Consider the following 6245-nt stretch of genomic DNA (forward strand, 5'->3'; position numbering starts at 1 on the left):
TGGAGCAATTGAAGTTGCTGACAGGGATGGATTCTGTCCTGTAATGTTCAGGCCTAGATCACCCAAACTGCAGTAGAAAAGCTGGCAAATTGAACCGGGTGCGGTGGCTCACGCTTGTAATCCCAGCACTTTGGGAGGCCGAGGAGGGCAGATCAGGAGGTCAGGAGATTGAGACCATTCTGGCCAACATGGTGAAACCCCGTCTCTACTAAAAACACACACACAAAAATTAGCTGGACGTGGTGGCGGGCGCCTGTAGTCCCAGCTACTCGGGAGGCTGAGGCAGTAGAAAGGCGTGAACCCGGAAGGCGGAGCTTGCAGTGAGCCAAGATCGCCCACTGCACTCCAGCCTGTGCGACACAGCGAGACTCTGTCTCGAAAAAAAAAAGAAAAAAGTCCGGGCGTGGTGGCTCACGCCTGTAATCCCAGCACTTTGGGAGGCCGTGGTGGGCGGATCACAAGGTCAGGAAATTGAGACCATCCTGGTTAACATGGTGAAACCCGTCTCTACTAAAAATACAAAAAATTAGCCAGGCGCGGTGGCGGGCACGTGTAGTCCCAGCTACTCGGGAGGCTGAGGCAGGAGAATGGCGTGAACCCGGGAGGTGGAGTTTGCAGTGAGCCGAGATCGCGCCACTGCACTCTGGCCTGGGCGAAAGAGTGAGACTCCGTCTCAAAAAAAAAAAAGCAGGCAAATTGAAAAGGACAGAACTTCTTTATCTTAAAGTTGTTACAGTATGAATTCAATGTGTAGGAGTAAGATCAAGATTGGCCTTCAGGGATAATTTTGTTATTTTTAATAGTTTATACCCATATTCAGACTAAGGAGTACAAAGAAAAGAATGTTGGTCAGGCACAGTGTCTCATGCCTGTAATCCCAAAGTTTTAGGAGACGGGGGTGGGAGGATCGCTTGAGCCCAGGAGTTTAAGACCAGCCTAGGAAACATAAAGAGACCCCCCTATTCCCCATCTCTACAAAAGTTAAAAAAAAAATTACTTAGGCGTGGTGGTGTACACAGCACCTGCAGTCCAGCTACTCCAGATATTGAAATGGGAGAATCACTTCAGCCTGGGAAGTCAAGGCTGCAGGGAGGTGTAATCATGCCACTGCACTACAGCCTGGGCAATAGAGTGAGAGATCCTGTCTCTTAAAATAAACAAATAAATATTTTAAAAAACAAAGGAAAGAAATGAGAAATGTGGAGGATTTGATATTTTAAAAAACAAAGGAAAGAAATGAGAAATGTGGAGAAACCTGGAAACTTGCTCTTGTCATTTCCTGATGGGAGATTACTTGCCCAGTTTTTTGTTTTTTGTTTTTTTTTTTTGAGATGGAGTCTGGCTCTGTTGCCAGGCTGGGGTGCAATGGCGCCATCTCAGCTCACTGCAACCTCTGCCTCCCTGGTTCAAGCGATTCTCCTGCCTCAGCCTCCTGAGTAGCTGGGACTACAGGTGTGCGCCACCACATCCACCTAATTTTTGTGTTTTTAGTAGAGATGGAGTTTCACCATTTTGGTCAGGATGGTTTCGATCCCTTGACCTTGTGATCCGCCCACCTTGGCCTCCCAAAGTGCTGGGATTACAGGTGTGAGCCACCGCACCCGGCCTGTTTTTGTTTGTTTGTTTGAGATGGAGACTTGCCCTGTCACCCAGGCTGTGACATGATCTCCACTCACTGCAACCTCTGCCTCCCAGGTTTAAGTGATTCTTCTGCCTCAGCCTCCCTGGTAGCTGGGATTACAGGCATGCACCACCATGGACCCAGCTAATTTTTTGTATTTTTAGTAGAGACGGGGTTTCACCATGCCAAGCTGGTCTCGAACTCCTCACCTCAGTTGATCCACCCACCTCGGCCTCCCAAAGTGCTGTTACAGGAATGAGCCACTGTACCACTGTACCTGGCCTCAGCTTTTTTTTTTTTTTTTTTTAGAGTTTCTCTTTTTTCTTCTTTTGAGACACAGTCTCACTCTTGTTGCCCAGGGTGGAGTGCAGTGGCATGATCTCAGCTCACTGCAGCCTCTGCTTCTCAGGTTCAAGCAATTCTCCTGCCTCAGCCTCCCTAGTATCCCTAGTAGCAGGGATTACAGACATGAGCCACTGAGCCTGGCCCCTTTTCCTTTTTTTTTTGAGACAGAGTCTCACCCTGTCACCCAGGCTGGAGTGCAGTGGCGCAATCTCGGCTCACTGCAACCTGCACCTACCAGGTTTAAGCAATTCTCCTGACTCAGCCTCCCGAATAGCTTGGATTACAGGCGTGTGCCACCACGCCTGGCTAATTTTTTGTATCTTTAGTAGAGCTGGGGTTTCACCATGTTGACCGGGCTGGTCTCGAACTCCTGACCTCGTGATCCACCTGCCTCGGCCTCCCAAAGTGCTGGGATTACAGGTGTGAGCCACCGCACCCAGCTTCTTTTTTTTCTTTTTAAAGAGTTTCTGTAAACTTTGGGAAAAAGATTTGCTTAGTTTTACAGAGGATCCAGCTTGAATCAAAGCAGCATTCAAACATACCTTGCCCACCTGGCCAAAAATACTGTAGGACTAGATATAAGAAGTGGATTGAAGGAGATCTGAGGAACATCCCATGAGAAAATTCAACCAAAAGAAATCAGAGGCCATGGCCTCTGGCTCTGCTGTACACGCAGAACTCTGATGCTTGGTGCATCTTCTTGAGATGTGCTCCTCTGGCCTTTCCCCAGGACCCTGAACCTGAAATTGGCCACGTTGGAAGTGGCTGATGGCAAGAAAATAAGGATCACACAAAGGCAATCAAGGTGACTCTTAAGATGGCTTCAGAACAGCAGAAGTGAGGCTGGGTATGGTGGCTCACACATGTAATCCCAGCATTTTGGAAGCTGAGGCAGGCAGATCACTAGAGGCCAGGAGTTCGAGACCAGCCTGGCCAACATAGCAAAATCTGTCTCTACTAAAAATACAAAAAAGTTCGCTGGACATGATGGCACACGCCTGTAATCCCAGCTACTCCGGAGGCCAAGGTACAAGAATTGCTTGAACCCAGGAGGTGGAGGCTGCAGTGAGCTGAGAGATCATACCACTGCACTCCAGCCTGGGCGACAGAGTGAGACCCTGTTTCAAAAAAAAGAAAAGAAAAATAGATCATGCCTGTAATCCCAGCACTGTGGGAAGCCAAGGCAGGTGGATCACCTGAGGTCAGGAGTTCAAGACAAGCCTGGTCAAGATGGCGAAACCCCGTCTCTACTAAAAATACAAAAATTAGGCTGGGCGCGGTGGCTCACGCCTGTAATCCCAGCACTTTGGGAGGCGAGGTGGGCGGATCACGAGGTCAGGAGATGGAGACTATCCTGGCTAACACGGTGAAACCCCGTCTCTACTAAAAACACAAAAAAATTAGCAGGGTGTGGTGGTGGGTCCCTGTAGTCCCAGCTACTCTGGAGGCTGAGGCAGGAGAATGGTGTGAACCTGGGAGGCGGAGCTTGCAGTGAGCCGAGACCGCTCCACTGCACTCCAGCCTGGGCAACAGAGCGAGACTCCGTCTCAAAAAATAAATAAATAAATAAATAGATAGATAGATAAATAAAAATACAAAAATTAGCCGGGTGTGGTGGCAGGCGCCTATAATCCTAGGTACTCGAGAGGGAGGCTGAGGCAGAGAATTGCTTGAACCCAGGAGGTGGAGGTTGCAGTGAGCCAAGATTGCGCCACTGCACTCCAGCCTAGGCAACAGAGTGAGACTCTGTCTCAAAAAAAAAAAAAAAAAAAAGAAAAGAAAAGAAAAATAGAAAAAGAAAAATATTTTAATAGTGAATATTGTCAAGGAAGTGGAGAATTTGGGCTTTCATACACTGTTAGTGGAAATAGAGCATGGTACAAACTTTTAGGTTCATACTGAATGTTTATAGCCTTTGAAAATCCCAGAATCTAGGACACATTCTACAAGTATACAAAGATGTGAGAATGTTCCCTGCAGCAGTGTAATAGTCCCTCCTCTCCACCTTCCCCAACAAAGGGAAACAAACTAACAGCTTGTATGTAGGCGAATGGTTAAAAAACAAACAAACAATGGATATGATTCTCCTTATGTGAGGTGTCTCCAGTAGCCAAATTCATAGAGACAGAAAGTAGAACAGTGGTTGCCAGGGGCTGGGGACCGAAGGGAATGGGAAGATCTATTTAATAAGTACAAGTTTCCCTTTGAGCAGATGAGAAAGTTCTGCAGATGCATGGTGGTGTTGGCTGTACAACAGTTTCAGTGTACTTAATGCCACTGAACTGTGCACTAAAAAATGGTTAAGAGGAAGCAGGGGGCCGGGCGCGGTGGCTCACACTTGTAATCCCAGCACTTTGGGAGGCCGAGGCGGGCGGATCACGAGGTCAGGAGATCAAGACCACGGTGAAACCCCGTCTCTACTAAAAAATACAAAAAATTAGCCGGGCGTGGTGGCGGGCGCCTGTAGTCCCAGCTACTCGGAGAGGCTGAGGCAGGAGAATGGCGTGAACCCGGGAGGTGGAGCTTGCAGTGAGCCGAGATTGTGCCACTGCACTCCAGCCTGGGCGACAGAGCAAGACTCCGTCTCGAAAATAAATAAATAAATAAATAAAGAGGAAGCAGGTATGGTGGCTCATGCCTGTAATCCCAACACTTTAGGAGGCCGAGGCTGGAGGATCCCTTGAGTCTAGGAGTTCGAGACCAGCCTGAACAACATGGTGAGACGCCCCCCACCCTGTCTCTACAAACATTTAAAAAAAAAAGCTAGTCGGGCATGATGGTGCACACCTGTGGTCCCAGCTACTCAGGAGGCTGAGGTGAGAGGATCGCCTGAGCCTGGGAGGTCAAGGCTGCAGTGAGCCGTGATCATGCCTCCACTATACTCCAGCCTGGGTGACAGAGAGAGGCCCTGTCTCAAAAAAAAAAAAAAAAGGAAAAAAAGGTTAAGACCATAAATTTTATATATGTGTATTTCATGAGAACTTACTAAAGTTTTTTTAAAGGGTAAAAATGATAAATTTTATGTGCTTTCTTTCTCTCTATACATGCTATATATATAAAATATATAAAAATCCCAAAGTGTGGGATTACAGGGATTATATATATATATATTACTAAAAATACAAAAAGTTCGCTGGACATGGTGGCACACGCCTGTAATCCCAGCTACTCTGAGGCCAAGGTACAAGAATTGCTTGAACCCAGGAGGTGGAGGTTGCAGTGAGCTGAGAGATCATACCACTGCACTCCAGCCTGGGCGACAGAGTGAGACGCTGTTTCAAAAAAAAGAAAAAAATAGATCACGCCTGTAATCTCAGCACTGTGGGAATAATATATATATATTCTTTTTGACAGAGAGTCTCGCTCTGTTGCCCAGCTGGAGTGCAGTGGTGCAGTCTCTGCTCACTGCAACATCCACCTCCTGGGTTCAAGTGATTCTTGTGCCTCAGCCTCCCAAGTACCTGGGACTACAAGTGTGCACCACCATGCCCAGCTAATTTTTGTATTTTTTATAGAGATGGGATTTCACCATGTTGGCCAGGCTGGTCTCGAACTCCTGACCTCAGCTGATCCATCCGCCTCAGCCTGCCAAAGTGCGGGGATTACAGGCGTGAGCCACCGCGCATGGCCTACGTACCACAGATTTTATCACAGCTAGACGACAACAACAAAAACTATGGAACAGTCTTACGATGATGGGATATTACGCAGTCAATTGAAAATGAGTGGGCAGATATATGCTACCATAGAAAGATGTCTATGTATTACTAAGGACAAAAAGCATATTGGTGAATAGCAGGTATAGAATGTCTCTATTTTTACAAATATAATTATTAGTAATAATGGGTTAGACCGGGCACGGTGGCTAATGCCTATAATCCCAGCACTTTGGGAGGCTGAGGCTGGAGGATCATGAGGTCAGGAGTTTGAGACCAGCCTGGCCAACATAGTGAAACCCTGTCTCTACTAAAATTACAAAAATTAGCCCGGCATGGTGGTGCATGCCTGTAGTCCCAGCTACTCGGGAGGCTGATGCAGGAGAATCGCTTGAACCTGAGAGGCAGAGGTTGTGGTGACCCGAGATTGCGCCACTGCACTCCAACCTGGGCAACACAGCGAGACTGTGTAAAAAAAAATTATCTGGACATGGTGGCACGTGCCTATAGTACTGGCTACTTGGGAGGCTGAGGCAGGAGAATGGCGTGAACCCGGGAGGCGGAGCGTGCAGTGAGCCGAGATCGCGTCACTGCACTCCAGCCTGGGCGACAAAGCAAGACTC

The sequence above is a fragment of the Nomascus leucogenys genome, chromosome 7b (assembly GCF_006542625.1).
Source record: "Nomascus leucogenys isolate Asia chromosome 7b, Asia_NLE_v1, whole genome shotgun sequence".
Lineage (NCBI taxonomy): Eukaryota > Metazoa > Chordata > Mammalia > Primates > Hylobatidae > Nomascus > Nomascus leucogenys.